Below are 23,134 nucleotides of genomic sequence, written 5' to 3'. Positions count from 1 at the left end.
GTGGTCTTGGAGTGGGACTGAGCTGTCACTCTCACCTCACCTCTGGGATACAGCTGGTTGCCAGATTGTGAATCAGGGCGGTAACACAATCGGGAGCTGAGTGGCCCTGGTGGTGCCTAAAATGAGTGTCACTCAGCTGGCTGTTGCGGAGCAGCTGCTGCTTGGTAGCCCTGTTGATGACATCTTCCATCACTTTACAGCTGATCGAGTGTGGATTGATAGAGGGAAATTGGCTGGGTTGGATTTCCCAGTGTTTTTGTGTTGAACATCCCTGGGCAATGTTCCACATTGTCGGAAGATGCTAGTGCTGGAGCGGTACTTGGCTTGGTGGGTGGCAAGTCCTGGAGCACAAGCTATCAGTATTATTGCCAGAATGTTGGCAGGGACCGTAGCCTTTGCACTACTTAACCATTTCTTGATGTTATTCAAACTGAATCGAACTGGCTTAAAACTCACATCTGTGATGTTAGAAACCACTGGAGAAGGCTGAGATGGATCATCCCACTTTGCACTTCTGGCTGAAGATTGCTGCAAATGCTGTCGTCTTATCTGATGCATGAGTGTGTGAGACCCCTCCATCAGTAAAGGTGGGGATATCTGTGATGTTTCCTCCAGTGAGTTGTTTAATTGTCCATCACTGTTCACAACTGGGTGTGGCAGAACTGCAGAGTTCCGATCTGATCCGTTGGATGTAGAATCACTTAGCTCTGTTGCTTGCTGCTGATGCTGTTTGATATGCAAGTAGTTCCGTTTGATAGCTTCACCAGGTTGGCACTTCAGTTTTAAGTCTGCCTGGTGCTGCTCATGGCATGCCCTCCTTTCCTGTCCATTGTGATGGGTGAGACCGGGATTTACAAACCCATGCGATTACTGATTGTTCTGGAGTACAGTTCTGCTGCTGTTGATGTCCCACAGTGCCTCAGAGATATTCAGTTTGAGATCCTACATCTATTCAAAGTCTGTCCCCATTAGAACGGTGATAGTGTCACTCAACACAATGGAGGTTTTTCTCAACTTTAAAGCAAGACTTTGTCTCCAAAGGAAATATGTGATGGTCGCTCGTACTGATACTGTCATGGCCAGATGTATCTGCAGCTGGTCAATTCATAACAATGAGATCAAGTATGTTTTTCCCTCTTGTTGGTTCCCTCACCACCCGCTGCAGACTCAATTGAGCAGCTAAGACCTTTAGGACCTGGCCAGCTCAGTCAGTAATTCTGTTGCAGAGCTAGTCTCGATTGTGGACATTGAAATCCTGTACCCAGAGTACGTTTGACACCATTTTATTGCCTGAGTGCTTCCTCCCAATGTTGTTCAACGTGAAGGAGAAGTGAGTCATCAGCCAGTACAGTACATGGTAATCAGCAGGAGCCATGAGGCATCCTGGTCTCCGGAGTCAATGCTGTGTACTCCTAGGGCAAATCCTCCCTGTCTGTACGCCACTGTGCCACCACCTCTGCCTGCTCTGTCCTGCCGGTGGGACTGGACATATCCAGAGATTTCAGGAGAAAGTGAAGACTGCAGATGCTGGAGATCAGAGTCAAGAGTCTGGTGCTGGAAAAGCACAGCAGGTCAGGCTGATGAAGGGCTTAGGCTCCAAACGTCGATTCTCCTGCTCCTTGGATGCTGCCTGACTGTTGTGTTTTTCCAGCACCACACTCTCGATATCTAGATATGGTGATGGTGGTGTCCGGTCAATGTTTGTAAGGGATGATTCCGTGAGTATGACTATGTCAGGCTGTTCCTTGACTAGTCTGTGAGACAGCTCTGCACATTATGGCATCAAAAACCATATGTTAGTGAGGAGGACGTTGCACCACTGAGAGGGCTGAATCTGTGGTTGTATTAAATGGTGCCTTCTTAGATGCCGAGTGGTCCATCCAGTTTCATTCCTGTGTTGAGACTTTGCAATGATTAATACAGTGAATAGCTGGCTGGGCCGCTGTCAGGTTGGCAGGATTTTTTTCGCCATTGATAATGGTTTCGTGGAGATCAGGAGACTCTTAATACGTTTTTTTTTCTTGAATTCAGATTCCACCATCTGCCAAGATGGGATTCGAACCAGGACTTCAGTCGTTTGTTTTAATAATCTGGATAAAAGCTACATCAGGTTTGTTCACTCATTTTAAATATCACTAACCCTGGTTTTGTTTCTTTGTAAAACACTGTCCATCATCCTGTCTCCTCTATCCTTCCCTCCAACAACGAGTGAGGAGCACATGGAGTTTCTCTGTCACTAAGACTGAGATAATCCGATCTGCTGCTTCTCTCCCTCCCACGAGCCCACAGAGCCAAACTGCCTCACGTGGTGTTCCTGGTTTTTGTCCTAAACCTACATCTTTCTCCAGTCTCTTGTCAAGCCTTATCAGAGCTCACTTTGACCCTTTACCCTAATCTCGCTAAATTCATTTTCCAACTCTCTTTCCTCCGCTGCCACCTCATCACCCCCCCTCGCCAATTCATAGATATTGTTCCTTGTTCTGTCTGTTGATCTTTTCTGGTTATGTCCTTCTCTCCCATTCTGTGAAAAACTAATATTTGACCTCACCGTTGTTGGAAAATCCTGCTCCATCTCCACTCTCCCTTTCCTTTCTGAATTCCTTGCATTTGGTGTCCCTCAATGATCTATCCTTGGTCTCTCCTGTATCTCACGTACATACTGCCAGGAGGTGATATCGTCCAAAAACACTGTGTTAGGTTTGACATGTACACTGATGATGGCCAGCTCTCCCTCCCCATCATCCCTCTCCATTACTCCACTGTTACTCAGTTATTAAACTGCTTATCACATTCCCACTACTCGATTAGCTGCAATTTCCTCCAATGAAACATTGTCACGGTTAAACCCATTGCCTTACCTTTACCTTTCTGCTGAGCCCCTCCCTCTCACTGGGAACTCTCTGAGACAGAACAACATTCTTCACAATATTGCTGTTATATCTGACCCCAAGGTGACCTTCTGATCAGACATCCACACAATCACAACACCAGGAATTCCAATCTCTTAAACGTTGCTTTTCTCCACATCACCCCAGCTCCATTGCTACTGAAACCCCTTACCCACGTCTGTGTCACCTTAAGCCTGAATCCAAAGCAGAACCCTTGATTCTGTGACTCAGAATCTGGTTTCAGACTCCCCTCTCAGTATTTACCCTCAGACACATCCTCTCAGTATTTATCCTGTCAAACCCCTGAAGAATCCCATCTGTCTCAATGAGATCACTTCTCTTTCTCCAAAATCCAGTGAGTAGAGTCCCAACCTTTTCAGCCTTTATTTAAAAGATAATCCCTCCAAACCAGGGATCATCTCATTGAATCTTCCCTGAAATTCCTCCAATAAAGTGACACATTTCCTTATCTAAAGCGACGAAAACTGCTCTCATTACTGCAGATATGGTTGTCTCACCAGCACTTCCACACGGTACTCTCAGGTATATACTCCAAACTCTCATACTGAAAACCTTTGAAACAAAACATTCGATTCCCCTTCCTGATTCCCTGTTGTAACTGTGTGGTAGCTTTCTGTGTTTCCTGAACAATTAACCCTGGTCCCTTTGTTGTGCAGCTTTCTATAGTTTCCACCATTTAAATAATACTTTGTTCTTTTATTATCTCCTCCAAAATGACCAACTTCCCATTTTCCCAAGTTACACCCCATCTGGCAACTTGTTGCCCCCTTCTCCTATGCATCTCTCTCTTTTCATAATCCTCTTAGACCTTTACAGTTATGCCTTTTCTAGGAGATATCCCCCCCCTTCCCATTCTTCCAAACATTTACTGGGAGCACTGGGCAGTGGGAAGCAGACAGAGTTGCTATCTTTATAGGGATACGCTTTGGAGTTATTGAGAGGATCTTCCTCCCCATTGGTCAGGATGGAGACAACTTGCCCATCGTTAGGCATTAGCCTTTCACACCCATGTCTTATTGATGAGGCAGAGCGGCAGCACGGAATGAAAGAAAAGAAAGTAATTCTTGTTCCCCATATCTCACTGACGCTTGGATCATTTTCTCCAATGTGTCAAAGAACTGCTGTGTTCAGTCACATGAGATCTCAAGTTGCAATTTCCCAGAAACCCACAGATTTCCCCCTGAGTTGACTGCTGATGTCCTCGAGGGTAATATGTACAGTAATCCTGGGCCACAAGGAGGGGATGGTGTGGGTTTCTAACTTGAACTCAGAGTGACAGATTTTATAAACTTGTATTACAGGATATTACAGGTGGACATTCAGATGGTAATCTCAGTAAATATTCTGCTAAACTCTGATTGAATTACTCAGTATATCAGGACCTGGATATTCGCATTGTGTGTGAGTATTGTGTTCCAGATCAATCCCATTTGCTGCTTAAAAATTCTCCTTTGAATCATCGCATTCTCTCAAAAGGTCTCCCCAAACTTTCAATGTGTCATGTAATCCTTTTATGATGATTTGCTGAGTGTAAGGTTTATTATTCGAATGTGTAATTTTTGTATAAGGATGTCTCAGAGAGGGAGCAGAATATTCTTAAAGGGGAGAATAACCATTTTGAGGGGAGGCTGTTGTTTATTTGTATCAATGACATAGGAATAGAAGAGTTCACATTGTTGGATCATTGGAGTCTCTTGTGGGGTAGAATTGACCTCCATCAGAAGGATGGATTGCACTGGCACTGGAAGGGAACAGTTGCTCGTGCTATTCAGGAGGCATTAAACCAGTGAAGGAATGTGGGTAAACCCAGAGAGAGAATGAGGGAAGAGCTAAGTCTGACGCTGGTACAGTTCAGACGTCAAACAGTCAAGGCAGACAAGGGCAAGGCACAGAATGAGCAGTTACACTGCATTTATTTCAATGCAGGAGGCCCGATAGGTTGGGCAGAGGAGCTCAGGGTATGGTTTTGAACATCGCACTGGGATATTATAGCAATTACAGAGGTATGAGTTCATGATGGAGAGGACCAGCAGCTTAATGTTCCAGTGTTTAGATGCTATAGCAAAGATAGAAAGGGGGCAACAGAGCAGGGGGAGTGGTATTTTTGATTCGGGATAACATTACAGCTGGGCTTCAAGAGGGTATTCCTGGGAGTACATCGAGGCAAGTTATACAGGTGGAACTGAGAAATAAGAAAGGGATGATCTCCTTATTGGGATGGTACTATTGACCCCCCCCGCCCCCCTTCCCCAATAGTCAGCAGGGAGTTGAGAAGCAAATTTACTAAGAGATCACTTCTCTGTAAGAATAGTATGGTTGTGTACAAGACTTGACCTTCTTTGTTATTCATTCACAGGATGAGGGTGTCACTGGCTGGGCCCAAAGGGCAGTAAAGAGTCAACCACATTGCTGTGGGTCTGGAGTCACATGTAGGCCAAACCAGGTAAGGATGGATGATTCCTTCCCTGAAGGATATTAGCGAATCTGATGAGGTTTTTTTTCGCAGTAATCAACAATGGATTCATGGTCTTTAATAGATTCTTAATTCCAAATTTTTATTGAATTCATATTCCACTCTCTGCCGTGACGGGATCCAAACCCTGGGCCCCAGAACGTTATCTGGGTGTCTGGATTATCCATCTAGTGATAATCTCACGAGGCCATTTGGCAGGGTGAGTGACTGAGGTATCCGTAGGGCAGCACATCAGCACCAAAGATCCCATGGTCTCTGCGAAAGGGCTGGGGAGGGAGATATATCCCTGGTGGTGGGGTCTGACTGTAGGTAGCGGACATAGCAGAGATTAATGGCGATTAGTGGGTGGCAGGTGAGGACCGGGGGATTATATTCTTATTGTGGTTGGAGGGGTGGGGGGAAGGCGGAGGATATGCGTTGTATTGCATTGTTGATCAAGTGGGAGGGAAATCCGGTCCTTGAAAGAGGAAACCTTTCTGGGATGTCCTGGAGTGGAATTGCTTCTGCTGGGAGCAGATATGGCAGAGGCGGAGGAATTGGGAGGACAGAATCACGTTTTTACAGGAATTTACTCGAGGGTAATCAGGAGAGCAAAAAGGGGACTTGAAATATCTCTAGGAAATAGTTTTTAAGGGGAATCCAAAGAGATTCTACAAATACATTAAGGATAAAATAATAACTAGACACAGAATAGAACCCCTTAAAGATCAACAAGGTCATCTATGGAACAACAGGAGGTGGGAGAAATACTATGCTATTCTATTCTAGGGAGTTTGGAGAAATAAATAGTGATAACTTGAAAAGTGCCTAGATTACAGAGGAGGAAATAGTGGATGTCTTAAACAGTAGCAAGGTTGATAAATCCCTGGGACCTGATCAGGTGTATCCCAGAAATTTGTGGAAAGCTAGGAAGGTGATGGCAGTGCCCCTCCCTGAGGTATTTATATCATTGTTTGTGACAGGTGAGGTGCTGGAAGATGGGTGGCCATTATTTAAAAAAGGTGGTAATGAAAGACTAGGGAACAAGAGAACAGTCAGCCTAACGTCAGTGGTAGGTAAGTTGTTGGAAGGGATTCTGAGGGACAGGATTTACATGTATTTGGAAAGACGAGGATTGATTAGGGATAGTTAACATGGCTTTGTGTGTGGGAAATTCTCTCTCTCTAACTTGATTGAGTTTTTTTGAAGATGTGACAAAGATGATTGATGAAGGCAGACTGTGGACGTTGTCTATGTGGACAATGAACGATGTTCCACAAAGCAGACTGGTTAGCAAGGTTAGATAACAACATGAAATGGCGGGAGAACGAGCCATTTGGATACAAAACTGGCTTGAAGGGAGGAGGCAGAGGGTGGTGATGGAGGGTTGCTTTGCGGACTGGAGGTCTGTGAGCAGCATTGTCCTGCAGGAATGGATATTGGGTCCTTAAATAAATGACTTGGATGTGAATATATGAGATATGGTCAGTGGGTTTACAGAAGACACCAAAATTGGAGGTGTAGTGGACAATGAAGAAGTGGACAAGTTCAGAATGCAACAGTATCTTGACCAGATGGGCCATTGGAGCGAGGAATGGCAGACTGGGTTCAATTTAGACAAATGTAAGCTGTTGGATTTTGGAAAGGCAAATCAGAGCAGGACTTGTACACTTAATGGTAAAGTCCTTGGGAATGTTGCTGAACATAGACACCATGGAGTGCAGGTTTATATTTCCTTGAAAGTAGAGTCACAGGTAGGCAGGGGTAGTGAATGCAGCATTTGGTACGCACCCTGTTATTGGTCAATGCATTGAATGCAGCTGTTGTAACGTCATATTGTGGATGTACAGGGCACTGATTACAGCTCTTCTGGAATTCTGTTTTCAGTTCCAATCTCCCTGTTCTTGGAATAATGTTGAGAAACTTGAAAGGGTTCAGAAAATATTTACAAGGACTTTGCCAGGATTGGACGGTTTGAGCTATTGGGAAAGGCTGAATAGGCTGGGACTATTTTCCCTGGAGAGTTGGAGGCTGAGAGGTGATCTTATATAATCATGAAGGGCATGGATAAGGTGAGCAGTCAGGGACTTTCTCCCAAGTTCGGTGGGTCCAGAACTAGAGGGTACAGGCTTAAGGTGAGAGGGAAAAGATTTAAAAGGGATCTAAGGGGCATCTTGTTCATGTTGAGGGCATTGCAAGTATGGAATGAACTCTCAGAGGAAGGGGTGGAGGTTAGTACAATTGCAGCATTTAAAAGGCATCTGATTGGGGACATGAAGTGGAAGGATTTAGAGGGATAAGGGTGAACCGCTGGCAAATGGGACTCCATTAATGCTCTCCGTTATTGGTCAATGCATTGAATACAGAAGCTGGGACGTCATACTGTGGCTGGACAGGACATTGATTAAGCCACTTCTGGAATTCTGTTTTCAGTTTGAATTTCCCTGTTCTGGGAAGAATGTTGTGAAACTTGAAATGGTTTGGACAAGATTTACAAAAACGTTGCCAGGATTGGAGGATTTGGGCTACAGGGAGAGGCTGAATAGGCTGGGGCTATTTTCTCTGGAGAGTCAAAGACTGAGAGGTGACTTCATGGAGATTTATAAAATCCCGAGGGGTGTGAATAAGGTGAGCAGCCAGAGTCCTATTTCCTCAGGTTAGTTGGGTCCAAAACTAGAGCACCCGGGTTTAAGTTGAGAGGGCAAACATTTAAAAGGGATCTAAATGGCAACTTTTTCAAGCTGAGTGTGGTGTGTGTATGGGAGGGGCTACCAGATGAAGTAGTGGAGGCTGATAAAATCACAACATTTAAAAGGCTTCCAATTGGGTACATGAAAGGGAAGGGTTTTGATGGATGCAGGCCAATAGCTGGTAAATGGGAATCCATTAGTTTAGGATTCCTCGTTGGCACGGACGAATTGGACCGAAGGTCTGTTTCTTTGATCTTAATAAATTAAGATGCATTCCTCTCTTTTGTGGAGAGCTAGCTGAAGCACCGATAATTATCCTTGGAGCTGAGAAGGTGAAGCAGTGATTTCGATCTGGTGCCAGATTTGGTTCCAAGGTCTTGAATTTGCAGAGAGAGAGAGAGGAATTGTTAACACTTTCACAATCTTTAGTAACTACTTTCAAGTAATTGGCAAATAATACAAGGTGAAAATGTGAACACTATTTTACTCAGTAAGTTCTGAGCATCTGGAACAGTCTGAACGACACAGATTCAGCAGGTATTCTGAAACAGACTTGGAATTTTACTTTATAAGGAAAGATTTGGGGACTGTGGGCACATGGGAGGGGACCTGGGACAGACTTGCAGCATCTCCAGAGGGAGAGAGTACAGCCTCAATGGGCTGAATAGCCCCCAGCCCCTGTGCTCTGTGATACTGCCCCATTCACTGTGAATGATGAAGCTCATCCCAGGGCAGAGAGAGGGATTAGCCCTCCACCCTCATCACAATGGGGCCCGGCTGATTGACGGCAGCTCTAGACCAATGGGAGGAGAGTCTGTGTGGTCCTGAAGCCAATGGGATTGAATGAGGTGTGTGGCCAGCAAGACAACACCAGTCCATGAGCTGTGCAGTGCAGTGTCACTGTTTGGGGTTGGGAGAGACAGCAGAGACTGGGACAGAGGCTGTTGGAACTGAATTACAAACTCCCGGTAAATTAAAGAACTGCAGATGCTGTAAATCAGAATCAACAACCAGGAGGTTCTGGAAAAGCTCAGCAGGTCTGGCAGTATCTGTGAGGAGCAATCAGAGTTAAAGTTTAAGATCCGGTGTCCCTTCCACAGAACAGATGTTACTCAGAAAAAAAGTCAGTTTATGTGCAGAAGATTGTGTGGGGGGAGGATAAAAGGAGTAAAGGATAGGTGGGGATAGAGTGAGAGGAACAGTTGGATAAAGGATAACGATCTGGCTGGGGGAGGGTGACTAGTTGTTAATGGAGACTGTTAGTGACTAACCATAGGTAGTGTGTAATGGCAGGCTGTGAGAACAAGAACTGGTGTGTGGGGTAGGGGGCTACGACATGAGGTTGTTAACCTATGGTTAGCCACTAACTGTCTCCATTGTAAGCTGTTGCCCACCTATATCACTCCACGATTGGAGCTGCCGAGGACACAAACCTTTGGAATATCCTTCCTAACCCCCTCTGTCTGCCTTAAAGATGTATCTAAAAATTGTTCTCTTTAATCAACGTTTTCATCATTCGTGAAGCATTTTAGGAGATTTGTCAGTGTGAAAGGCTCCATACAATGCAGGTAGTTGTTGTTATTGTCTGACATCAGGAGAAACAGGGATGAGCCCTCCCTCTCTCATACCAAATGAACAGCAGCAAAAGCAGGAAGCACTGAGCATGCTCCAGCCCACAATGGGCCTCGGATTATTGATGTCAGCGCAGGACCAATAAGAGTGGGGGAACGGGGGCGAGAGGTGCTAGTTGGGCCTTCAACCAATCGGAGTGAATGAGGGGCGGGACTATACTCAACCACGTGATAAACTTCACTGACAGCACAGTGTTGTTGTGGCCAAGGCGTTGGCAATGTGTGAAGGTGAAGGGCAGGGGAAAGGAAAGACACATTGACCAGGAAGAGGAGGAAATTTTCATGGTATGGGATGAGAGGTTTTACAGAACTTAGTGCACATTGTAAAACACAAATTTCAAAATCCAAATTCTGCACCATTTTCCCTCCCTATAATGCATTTTGCACTCCCTGAAATATCAACTGTGTGTTTCTCCCTCCACAGATACCATTGATCAATGCCAAAGCCCCATTACCTGTGGAGAAGGTGATGTTTGACTTCCTTGTACAGCTGCAATTCGTGTGGTGAAGGTGCTCCCATAATGTGGTTGGGTAAGAGCTGTTATAGATTATTCACTCAGTAACATTGAAGAGTTGACAATGTATGTGCAAATCAACAACAATTTGTTTTTTTATCATGTTTATAAATCCACAGAAATACTATTGAGAACTTCTGACATAAGGCCACAGATGGGGATATTAGGTCAGGTGATCAAAAGAATTGCCAAATAAGCAGGTTTTCAGGAATACCTTAAAGGAGGAAAGCAGGTCTGAGGGCGTTAGGGTGGGAATTCCAGACAGTGTTGCCTTGGCAACAAGTAGAAACAGCCAGACAGGTGAAGCAATGAATAAACTCATCGTTGGGGGTCTGAAAGAAAATGAGTTGTCGGGGTCTCACAGGTTGTGTGGTGCAGGGAGACAGGGATGTTCACAGCCAGGAATTACATCAAGGGTGAGAATTTTAAATTGTTGCTTGTTAATAGGAGCCTTTTGATGGATCAACAAGTTTTGGTACAAGTGAGCACTTGGGCAGGAGGGTTTTAGGTACTCTTGAGATTACATGTAAGTTGAATGTGGGAGGCTGGCCAGGAGTGTTTGGATAATGAAGTCTGGAGATAACACAGGGATGGATGAGTATTTTGGTCAATGAGCTGAGACTAGGGTGGGGTTGGGTGATGTCACTAATGTAGAAATAGTGCTTTTGGAGTTGGGCTGCTGCTCCTCCTCTTCATCACTCCCCCTCACCAAATCACATATTGTTCCTTGTTCTACCTGTCTGTCTTTTCTGGTTATGTCCTTCTCTCCCATTCTGCTACAAACTAATATTTGACCCCACCGTTGTTGGAAAACCTGCTCCATCCCGACTCTCCCTTTCCTTTCTGAATTCCTTATATTTGGTGTCCCTCAAGGATCTCGCCTTGGTCCGTCCTGTTTCTCACCTACATACTCCCAGGAGGTGACATCGTCCAAAAGCACCGTGTTAGGTTTTACAAGTACACTGACAATGCCCAGCTCTCCCTCCCCATCATCCCTCTCCATTACTCAGTTATCAAACTGCTCATCATGCTCCCACTACGCGATTGGCTGCAATTTCCTGCAACGGACCGTTGCAACGATTAAACCCATTGCCTTCAGTTGCTATTACAAATTACTTTCCCTTACTGCTGAGCCCCTCCCTCTCCCTGGGAACTGTCTGAGGCAGAACCGCACTCTTCACAATATTGCTCTCATATCTGACCCCAAGGTGACCTTCTGATCAGACATCTACACAATCACAAACACCATGAATTCCAATCTCTTAAAATGTTGCTGATCTCCACCTCATTCCAGCTCCATTGCTAATGAAACCCCTGATTCATGTCGGTGTTGCCTTAAACTTGATGAATCCAAAACAGAACCCATGATTCCGTGACTGACTCAGGATCTGGTTCCAGACTCCCTCATGATGGGAAACATCCACTCAGTATTTACCCTGTCAAACTCCTTAAGCATCCTGCATGTTGCAATGAGATCCCCTCTCATTCTTCCCAAATCCAGTGAGTAGAGTCCCAACGTCTTCAGTCTTTTCTTAAAAAATAATCCCTGCAAACCAGGGATCATCCCAGTCAATTTTCTGTGAAATGTCTCTGATGAAATGACGTATTTCCTTAAATAAAGGGACCAAAACTTCTGTCATTCCTCCAGATGTGGTCTGACTCGCACTTTATAAAGTTACTCTCAGGTATATACTCCAAACAACTTCCTTTAAACTTGCACAGATGTTGTTGGAAATGCTCAGCAGGTCATGCAGCATCTGTGAAGGAAAATCAGTTAAAGTTTCTGGTCTGGTCACCCTTCCTCAGATACGTTAACTCTAATTTATTTTCGCACCTGCTGTTAGACCTGCTAAGCTTTTCCAGAAACTTCTGTTTTCCTGGTTTACAACATCTTCAGTTGTTTCGGTTTTCACATCCTTTAAAATTGCCAACTCTCCTCTAGAATTTGTCATTTCCACATTGGAAAAAAGATTCACATTTGTTTGGTCTCCCCTACCCTGGGAAAAAGAAACCATGACTAGTCACCCTATCATTGCTCTTCATAATTTTACAAAGTTCGATAAAGCCACCTAAAATGTCCAGTACTGCAGGGAAATAGCCTCAGCCTATTCAGCCTCTTCCTATGGTTCAAATGTTCCAACACTGGCACCACAAGGTAAAACTTTTCTGAACTCTTGCAAGTTTCCCAACATCTTTCCTGTAACAGGGAGACTGGAATTGAAAGCAGTCTGGGGATTCCAAAAGTGGCTGAGCCAATAAACTGTACAACCGAAACATGATCTCCCAACTCCTATCCTCAATGCACTGCCCAATAACAGCTAGCATACAGCACACCACCTTCACCGACCTGTCTACCTTCAACCACACTTTCAAGGAACTATCCACCCACACTGCATGGTCTGTTTGTCTGTCAACACTTCCCAGGAACTTGTCATTAAGAGGTTGAGTCCTATTCTGATAACATCTTTCTGAAATCAGGGAGACCACAATTGAATGCAGTATTCTAAAACTGGCCTCACCAATGCCCTACTCAGCCACAACGTGACCTCCTAACCCCTATACTCAGTGACAGAATCCCCACAGTGTGGAAGCAGGCCTTTCTGCCCATGAGACCATACCAACCATCGGAACAGTATTCCATCTTAACTCTGTAACCTACCATTACCCAAAGCTAATCCATCTAAACTGCATGTCTTTGGAATTGTGGGAGGAAATTAAGAGCACCCAGAGGAAACCCACACAGACACACGGGGAGAATGTGCAAATACCACACAGACAGTGGAATCAAACCAGAGTCCATGTATTGACCAGCACATTCCATGAAAGGTCAGTGTCCCAAATGCCACATTCAGCACCTGATCTCCCTGAAACTCCACTTTCCAGGAACTATGCAGTTGTTCTGAGCCCTTCAGAGGAAATTAAGGTGAGGAGGAGAAAACACGAACAGGGTTGAGTTGTAGATCTATAAAATAACTCTCCATCTTCCCCCTCTCTGTTCCCCCCGTCTCCCCCCACTCTGTCTGGTACCCCCCTCTGTCGGTCAGTCCTTTGTCGGCTCTCCCACCTCGTTGGTCGTCCCTCCCCCGTTGGTCTGTCCCACAATCTGTCGGTCTGTCCCCCCATCTTTTGCCCCCTCGGTCTGTCCCCCCTCTGTCAGTCGCCCCCTGTCGGTCGCACACCCGTCTCTTTCCCCCCTCCAGTCTGTTCCCCCTCTTTGTTGGTCGCCCCCCCCAATCGTCGGTCGGTCGCCCCCTCTGATCCCCCTGTCTGTTCTCCTCCTCTCTAATCCCGCTTTCTGTCCCCATCCATTTCTGTGCCTCCCCTCTCTATCCCCCCTCTCTGTCCCCACCCATTTCTGTCCCAACCCTCTCAATCCATCCACCCTCTCCTACCCTCCGCCCACCCCCTCTCTGCCTACCCTCCCCTCTCAGCCCCCTAGTTCTGTACTCCCCTCTCTGCAGGGAAAATATCTTGTCTATTTCCCCTATCCATGCCCGGCCTGATTTTAAAAATCTCTTTCAGGTCACCGTTCAGCCTCTGACGCTCTAGCGAAAACAGCCTATCCAACCCTGGCAATATCCTTGTAATTCTTTTCTGACCCCTTTCAAGTTTGAGAACATCCATCTGATAGGAAGGAGACCAGAATTGCATGGAATATTACAAAAGTTGCCGAATCAATGTCCTGTACAGCCACAATATGACCTCCCAACCGCTACACTCCATGCTCTGACCAATAAAGGCAAGCAGACCAACTGCTGCCTTCACTATTCTATCTACTTGCTACTCTACTGTCAAGGAACTATGAACCTGCACTCCAAGGACTCTTTGTTTAACAGCACTCCCCTAGAACTTACTATAAACTGTATTAGTCCTGCTAAAGTTTGCTTTTCCAAAATGCAGCAGCTTGCATTTTTCTGAACTGAACTCCTCAGCCCATTCACCCTTCTGATCCAGATCCCCTTGTACTCTGAGGTAATCTTTTTCACTGTCTGCTACACCTCCCATTTTGGTGTCATCTGCAAACTTACTAACAATACCTCTTATGTTCACATCCAAATCATGGATATAAATTGCGAAAAGTAGTGGATCCAGCTCCGATCCTTGTGACACTCCACTTTTACTTTCGGGCCAGTTCTGTACTCCATGCGATCTAACCTTGCTGACCAGTCTCCCATAAGGAACCTTGTCAAACACGTTACTGAAGTCCATGTAGATCATGTCCATGCTCTGACCTCAGCAATCCTTTTTGTTACTTCTTCAAAAAAACAGAGTCAAATTCATGAGATATGATTTCCCATGCACAAAGCTGTTATTAGTATCCAGGATTTAACTCTGTACATTGGGGTCTGCGTTGCCCAGTTATAGGTGTTAATATTCTGGATGAAGTTCAAGTACACCAGCATTTTGTCAGTGAGTCTGTATTGAGTCCTGTTAATGTCACCAACACAGGTGAGTTCCTTTTGAAAGGCAGTCCCTGTATCCCTTGCCCACCAGGAAATAGTGTAAGTGTCCTTACCTCTGGACTAGGAGGATCAGACTGAGTTGTGTAAAAGCATCTTTGAAGAGGCTGATTAGTAAACCTGCCCAAGCCACCAGGCCATGCTGTCTCCCAGCTGTCCCTGCCTGAGCCTCCAAACAGAACCTTCCTGTAGTTTCTCTCCTGTCGGACTCTCCCATTGCTCAGTTTGTCCAGGATCCCCTCTTGCTGCTGCACTGATCCTGTCGCTCACTGACATGTCCATCCCCCAGTGTCCTCCACATTCATTCACTGTTCACAATCCCATTGACCCAGTCCTCCAGCCACGCCCCCTCCACTCGATAGAGACGGCTCAGTGGTTAGCACTGCTGCCTCACAGCATCAGGTACCCGGGTTAGATTCCGGCCACGAGCAACTGTCTGTGTGGAGTTTGCGTGTGCTCCCCGTGTCTGAGCGGGTTTCCTCCCACAATCCAAAGATGTGCAGGGCAGGTGAATTGGCCATTCTAAATTGCCCATAGTATTAGTTACATTAGTTAGGGGGCATGGGTCTGTGTAAGTTACTGTTTGCAGGGTCAGTATGGACTTGTTTGGCCGAAGGACCTGTTTCCATACTGTAGGGATTCTGATATATTGGGCAGCAGCTGCTGTCAATCACCCGGACTCCTGTATGATCGGGAGCACGTGCTGTAGGAGGGAGACCAGTGCACGGTCGCAGTGCTGGCAACTGTGGGAGTATGCACAGTCTAGGTCAGTGCCTGGGAAGGAGGTTGTGGGTGTGAGGAATTAATCTATCATTAGCAGCTTCATCCCTCTGGGAGCAGGACCCAGGGGAATGGCCCTTTTCTTGCTACCCTGACATGTGATCAGACTATCAGTGGTGCAGCGTTTTGCAGAAAATTATCAGAACTCTTTTGTGAAGATTCAGAGTTGTTATGGAAAGGGACAAGGATGGGCCTGCAATTAGAATTCTAATTTGGCTCATTTTAGTAAGATGGGTCTTGGCCAGAGTGTGCAGGAAGCAGTGTATGCAGGATGGTTCTCATCAGGAGCTAGGAAACTGAATTCGAAGAGAGAGTGTGTGAGAACTGGGTGTGGAGGAAAGGAGTGGGGGGATTGGTTTGGATTTCAGTTCACAGAAGAGAGAAATTGAGAGACTGAGGCTTAAAGCTTTGGAGGAACAAGGAAGCTACAGTTTAATACTACAATTGTCTTATGAATTTCCATCCTGTATTAACAGTGGTAACTTGTGTGCTCTGTTGTAAGGTACTGAAAGGGTGGATTTGCAGATGAGAAATTCAAATTGAACTTCATGTTCAGATGTGATAGTTACTTGATCCGTGCCGCTCTGAATATCATTGGCCTTTTCATCTGGAAGGAAAGGTGTGCATTCTGTCCGTGGGCGAATATTCCAAATCTCAGTGTGACTGCAAAAGTACTAAGACACAGCCAAGTCCATGTCAGCATGGTGAGTGTGGAGAGAGATTACATTTGCTTTTGAAAGTCTGGAAAATCATGGCACATTTCCCAGGAACAATTAAGCCACAACTTTGCTTTGTAGAAGGATAAGTCTTTAATTAACCATGCAACCAGAAAGACACAAGGATACCTGCACCATGGGAAACACAATGAAAACGGGATTGTTGTAAAGGAGTTCATTCTCGATCATGGATTCTAATCCGTTGATATTGTCACGTCGGTTCCAGCGCTGTGGGGAAATACTGGAAATATGAATGTAATGTAGGTTTCAGTTAGTAAACTGTAATAAGTGCAGAACAATTTACAAGGATGTTGCCAGGGCTCAGGGGTCTGAGTTATAGGGAGAGGTTGGACAAGTGAGGATTTTATGTTTAGAGCAGAGGAAACAGAGGGGGTTCTTTTCTCGAAGTGTATAACACCATGAGAGGCCTGGATAAGGTAAATGCACTCAGTCTTTTTTCCCAGGAACTCAAGGGTTGGACGGCTTGATTGGATCAGTTTAAGGTTAGAGGAGAAAGAATAAAAGGGAAGCTGAGGGGCAACTGTTTTACACAGAGCGTGCTAAGTATATGGAATGAGCTGCCAGTGGAAGTGGTTCAGGCAGGAACACTCACAACAGGTAAAAGACATTTGGACAAATACATGGATAGGAAAGGGTCAGAAGCAGATGGGCCAAGTGCAGGGAAATGGCGTTAGCATGGATGGACATTCTGGTCAGTATGGGCCAGTTTGGGCCAAAGGTCCTGTCTCTGCTGTAGGATTTTATAACTCTAAGTGCATTTGCTATTTCTCCCACTAACTCTGTTGGTATCCTGGGATGTATTCCATCAGGGCAATGAGACTTGTCTACCTTTAGCTCCAATACCTTGACCAGCTCTAACTCTTTCATGATAATGGTTATCTAGGTCCTCACCTTTCTCAGTCTCCTTATCAATTACTGGCATGTTCTTCGTATCCTCCACTGTGTAGACTGACTGCTGTGTACTCATATTCCTGAACCCTGCTGGATAGGTATAACTAGACACAGAACTCTGAGAGGTCTTCTTTGAGTCTTTATTGATGAGACATGGCAGTTACCTGGATAGTGTACATGCAAAACACCTCCAGGCAGCATCAGGTAACTCCCCGCCTGTCCGATGTGCCGCTCCCATTCTTATACCTTTGTGGTTTGGGACTTTGAATAGAGACTGTCTCTCAGTATTATCTCCATGGCAACGGTCAGTTAGAAAGTCTGGTTCAGTTCAGCACTTTGTGGTTAAACCACACACCCCTCCCCCATGCCCCCGTGGCTCCCTCAAGTATCTGACAGGCGCTTCAGTTTCAGTGGGGCTGTCTATCAGGATTCTGATGTGGAGGAGCCGGTGCTGGAGCGGGGTGGACAAAGTTTAAAAACCACACATCACCAGGTTATAGTGCAACAGGTTTATTTGGAAGAACAAGCTTTTGGAGTGTGCTGTGATTTGTAACTTGATCAGGATTATCTCTATGGTAACAGTTCAGTGCTTCAACAATTACAGAGGCCATATGTTCCCCACACAATAGGTTCCCCTCTAGCAGGGTAAACTGTTATTCTGGCCCTGGGGATAGCTACTCATCACTTTTCTCCCCCAATCCCATCTCGCTTTCTGTTGACCTTTAAAGTTTTTTTTAATCTCCTTGGTCTTTGGCAATTTGTATGCATTCTATTTCAGTTTGATAGACTCTTATTTCCTGAGCCACCCATGGCAGATTATTCCTTTTCCTACAGTCCTTCCTTTTCACTGATATATACTTTTGCTGAGCACTTCAAAAAATTGCTTTGATATTCCCGCAGTCTGTCAACTTTCCCACGGTAAAGTCTTTGTTTCCAGTCTACATTCGCCAACTTCTGCCTCATCCTATTGTAGTCTCCTTTTGTTTGAAAAGCACAGGATCTTGGGAGTGGATCTAATCTTCCAGCTTTCCATCTGTGTTCTAAGTTCAACCAGACTTATCACAAGTCTTTTATCAGATTGCGAGGTGAGACGATGTTACCTGGGTGTTTTGGTTTTCATTGTCAGTGACCTTGGCTTTGTAATAAAGTACAGGATAGATATTCACAACAGCGCACACTGGACGCTGCGAATGTACGACGCAATCTAAAACCATAAATCACTGTCTCCCCTCAGTTTAAAATTGCAAAATCATTATCTCCTACACACTTCCTTACTATCTAAGTTTGGAACGCTAATCCACCTGACTATGTCATTTTCTGAAAATCTCCTTTGGTGAAGGTGGTGAGTTTTGGATTCAGCTTTCCAGTTATTACCGTAAGAAGAGACGCACTGGGCACAGGAGAACCAGCCCCACCATTTAATACGGTGATCATTGAGCTCACATCGGTCTCAGCTGGATTTTCCTGCCAGCTCTTTTTCACCCTCCAACTCATTGCAAATTCAACATCTGTATCTCTTCATTACATTAGCTCATTTTCCTGGCATCCACCGCATTTTGAATAGGGAATTCCACAGATTCACAACACATCGAGATAAGTACATTCTTCCTCATGAGAATAGAATAGATTCCCTATAGTGCAGAAACAGGGTATTCATCCATCGAGTCCACACCAACCCTATGATGTGCATCCCGTTCAGACCCACTCATTCCCTGTAACATTGCATTTCCCATGGCTAATTGTCTGACCGGCATATGCATGGACACTATCAGCAATTTAGCATGGGCAATCCACCTGACCTGCACATCTTTGGACTGTGTGAGGAAACTGGAGAACTGCACGAAACCATGCAAACATGGGGAGAATGTATAAGCTCCCCACAGTCGCCAAGGTCTCTGATGCTGTGAGGCAGCAGTGCTAGCCACTGAGCCACCTCTGCTTAAAATCTGCTGCCCCTTATTAACCTCCCTAACCCCCAATTGGCTGAATCTATGTTCCTTACATCAGAAATCAGGTTGTCTAAGCGGATGTCTCAGTAAATCCCAGTGACAGCCCACAAGTCCCATGTGTCTGAATGGGGATCCGATACACAACATCCTCCACCCCACACTTTTCATTCAAGTTCCAGAGACAGGGATCCAGTGGCTGCATGAGGACTGCAACTCCCAAATTCCGAGGCAGGGACCACACGTCTGTGGGGAAACCTGGCACTGCACAAGTACATAATGTGGGTGAGTTTTGGAGCTTGTGCTTTGGGGTAACTAGTGGAAAGGATTTCACACTGTGATTGGCTGGAGGAGGAACGTATTTGCTTGTAGTATTGATCTGTTGGAGGGTCAAAGTGTCACCACACCCACATGGGACCAAGTTCCATCCCCAACTTGTCATAACACTGGAATCTACCAATGAGAAACAAAGAAGGATCTGACCCATTCTCCCAGACTGAAGGTTCCTCTACTATCCAGGATCTGCCACCTCCGTGCCTGTTTCCTTTCGTTTCATTCTGCTGTTACATTATTGACTTGCAGCAACTGAAGGGAAAGGAAGTGAACCCAGAAAGGGTGCAGAGTCTAACCAGGGACGGGAAGTGGTGGCATGGATCTGTTTATCAACAACTCCATGAGAATGGGGAGGGTGTACCTTAGGGGGTAGAAGACTCAGAATGGTGGGAGAGAGTAAGTGGGCTGGAGGGTTACAGCTTTGAGGGAAGAAAGGGGGGAAAAGATATTCCAGAGAAACTAGAATTGTCTGCTCTGAATTTCTAACCTGTACATATTCCTTTATACAGGGTGCGAGATGGTGAAGATTTACAGACTGAAATCTCAAAATCATGTGCCAATCGTGATTAAGTTAAACAACATTTGAAGAACCAAAGATAGAGAATCACTCAGCCAAAATCCTGCAACACTCTCCCTCCCAGCATTGTCGGTCTCTCTGCGCCAAATGGACTGTGAATGGTACGAGACAGCAGCTCACTACCATCTTCTGAAGGGTAACTAGAGATGGGGAATAAATGCTGGCTGAGCCAGTGATGCCCATATCCTGGAAACGGTTTCTATCTCTAGTTGCTGAAACCCAGTTGATGTTACTGTAGGATGATGAGGGACGCTGAGTGCATCCTCCAGGAGGCAGCACCATCACAATACCCCTGCCTATACCCACACATTAACACTGCAACGCCACTGGAACAAAAGGTGGTGAAGCCAAAGGAGGACTTAGATATAGTTCTTCAAGGTAAAGTCATGAAAGGGGATTGGAGCACAGCAGGAACAGGAGATTGAGCTGCATGGTTAGCTGTTTTCCCTTGAATGGTGGAGCAGGATTGAAAGGCCGAATGGCCTCCTGCTGCTATCTCCCAGGTATGTATATAGCCTTGGAGCCCTGTTAGGAAGAAGTAGGCAGGGATTCTCCAGGAGATTGCACCTCCACATCAGTTTTCAGTGAGGGACGGTTTGATGGATTTTATTTAACATTTGTGAAGTTGGTTTTAAAATATTGTAGCTATTTATTCCACAATAAATAAAACTAAAAGAAAAGAAATGAAACTATCTGAATATAACAGTTTTTAAAAATTTCAAATGCCTTGTAAAACAAAATCCTGTCTATTCCCAGACACCATCTCTTTCCAGTTACTCAAACTCCGGGGAAATATTCCCTCCCTGTCTGAACCCTCCCTGTCTGAACCCTCCCTGTCTGAACCTTTGGTTTGATTTCACTGCTTTTCAGTTTTCCTTCTGTGAGCTGTGAAGTGTTTTTTCCCCCATTTCTCCTACCCAGAAGTGTTATCACAGACAGCTGAGCAACATTTCGACGTTCATCATTACGCCATTTTGGGTTTTGTTAATATATAATCACCTGCAGTAATCCACCCGTGTAACCAATTGAATATTTACAAACAAAGCCCATTACGGGCAAAGCGAACCATTTCAAATGACAGAATGGGAAGGGACTAAATCAAAGTCGAGTTCGGGGTGAGGAGGCAGCAGTGGAGATAAAGCACGGTATCCCCTGCGATGCCAACCTCTATCTAAATGCATCGAGAGCATTGAAACATACCACATGCTCCTTCTCTAAGGACAACCTGCTTTATCCTCAATCATAGATTAGAATCCCAACAGTGTGGCAGGAGAGCATTGGCCCATCAAACCCCAACAACCATCCAAAGAGCATCCCACCTGGAGCACTCCATCCTTGTAACACTGCATTTCCCATGGCTGATCCACTGAGTCTGCACAATCCTGGACACTGTGGACAATTTCGCACAACTGATCCACCTAACCCACAAATATTTGAACTGTGGAAGGAAACCAGAGCTCCTGGAGGGGACCCACACTATCATGGGGAGAATGTAGGAGCCCCACACAAGCCTTTGGCCAAGGCTGGACTCCAACCTTGTACCTGGTGCTGTGAAGCAGCAGTGCTACAGTCACAATGTAAATCAAAACAGATGATCCCTGCTCCTTGTCAGATTGCTGTCTGTGGAGTCTTACTGCCCAGAGAGACATCCTGAGGTTCAGAAAGTGGCAATGGAAGTTCAGTCAACTCCAGCCGAGTTAATGAGATTAATAACAACATCAATACTCCAGCAGTGCCACCAGACCTCGTACCTACTCTATCATTTGCGATTTTTAACCCATGGGAAGTTTGTTACCAGCTCCGATGACAGCCATAATGCTCTGACCACTTTGACAGAGCCAGTGCAAGTCAGTTCTAATAGTTATCAATAGATTGTATCTAAACAGGATGCCCCACAACAGGAAGTGCTCTGACACTCAATGCCCGTAAGGCAAGGTCATTTTCCTAAAACCACTCACGTCTGGCAATACCATTGAAGATATTTTATACAGTAACCTTTCAGTCTCAATTGCCATTGCCAGTTCCAGTCCATGAAAAGGCCAGTAGCATGCACCAGTGAATTGAATTCTAACAGCAGCATTGCCCTGGCAGGAGAGATTGAGGAGCTTGAAGCTGTCTTCTCTGTACTATCTAAACATGAAACACTTCAAATGAACAAAAATCTAAAAGAGCTTGAGAGGATAGATACAGGAAGGATGTGCTCCTAGGCTGGTGCGCCTGGAGTAAAATAAGCACTAACTACGGTATCTTCACCCAGCATTCCCTTTAGCTGCATGAATGCTTAAGATTTATTTGCTGCTCTCATTACACTCCCAGTTTTAACTGATGTATTGTTGATGACTATGCAAATGTATAAAATATAATTTAATTCATCCTGAAACCTCTCTGTACCTGTGTCTCACTTGTGTTCACTGAGACACTCATTCAGTCTGACCTCTTTATAAACCCTGCCCGGATATTTCCTTAAAGGGCTCAGAATGAAATATTCACAGAATTGTTACTGTGCGAAAGTAGGCTGATTGGCTCATCAGCTCTCCAAAGGATCACCTCACCGAATGCTATTCTTCTCCCTTTACCCCATAAACTTTCCCATTCATCCTCTTCCAATAACACCGGCGAGTTCACAAGTAACCACAGCGATTGGATTTGTTTTGTTTGTTCATGGGATCATGGCATCACTTGCTGGGGCAGTATTTGCCATCCATTCCACCTGCCCAGGAGATGGTTCAGAGTCAACCACGTTATTCAGGGTCTGGATTCACATGTAGGCTGGTCCTGGTCAGAATTAACAGTTTCTCAGACCTAATGTCATGAAGAGTTGATTTCTGGCCTATTATCTTATTTCTGAAATGATAATGAATAATGTTTGCAGTTGAATTAAAAGTGAAAGACCAAAATGTGTTTTATTCTGATTGAGCACGTCCTCCTGTTTTCTCAGTTGCTATTGACAATCTCATTCCCCTCGCACCAGAACCTGTACCAGAGAGTGTTACAGAAAAGGCAGAATGGTCAGCTGCAGGTGGTTACCTGACCGGTCACTGGACCCAAAGGTTAACTCTCCACTCTGCTGATTTTTCCAGCAATTTCTGTTTTTGTTCCTGATTTCCCAGCATTTGCAGATGTTTCATTTTTGAATATTGATCTTGTCTGTTGCAGAGGAGTTTATTGATGAGTTTGGAGAGTTTTGAATATTGCAACTTAGACCACAAATCA

The 23,134-nt window shown here is 45.2% G+C and overlaps 1 long non-coding RNA gene across 4 annotated transcripts in view; it reads left to right on the top strand.

The window, feature by feature from the left end:
• Positions 1–22,274, top strand: part of LOC148142079 (uncharacterized) — a 31,137-nt gene extending 8,863 nt beyond the window's left edge. For 2 of the 4 annotated variants that reach the window (XR_015752299.1, XR_015752296.1), the window contains 6 exons: positions 2,032–2,110; positions 4,211–4,310; positions 5,266–5,352; positions 10,107–10,213; positions 15,940–16,141; positions 19,854–22,274. This is a non-coding gene — a long non-coding RNA (uncharacterized LOC148142079). Of the gene's footprint in view, positions 1–2,031; positions 2,111–4,210; positions 4,311–5,265; positions 5,353–10,106; positions 10,214–15,939; positions 16,142–19,193; positions 19,297–19,853 lie in introns of all 4 variants that reach the window. The other 2 variants (XR_015752297.1, XR_015752298.1) reach the window with 2 other exon arrangements.
• Positions 22,275–23,134: the final 860 nt, after the last annotated feature.

Source organism: Chiloscyllium plagiosum, unplaced genomic scaffold, assembly GCF_037043375.1.
Source record: "Chiloscyllium plagiosum isolate Xiang-an unplaced genomic scaffold, Cpla_swu_hap1 HiC_scaffold_31, whole genome shotgun sequence".
Lineage (NCBI taxonomy): Eukaryota > Metazoa > Chordata > Chondrichthyes > Orectolobiformes > Hemiscylliidae > Chiloscyllium > Chiloscyllium plagiosum.
The sequence above is the reverse complement of the archived record's forward strand: the minus strand, read 5'-3'. Positions and strand labels throughout refer to the sequence as shown.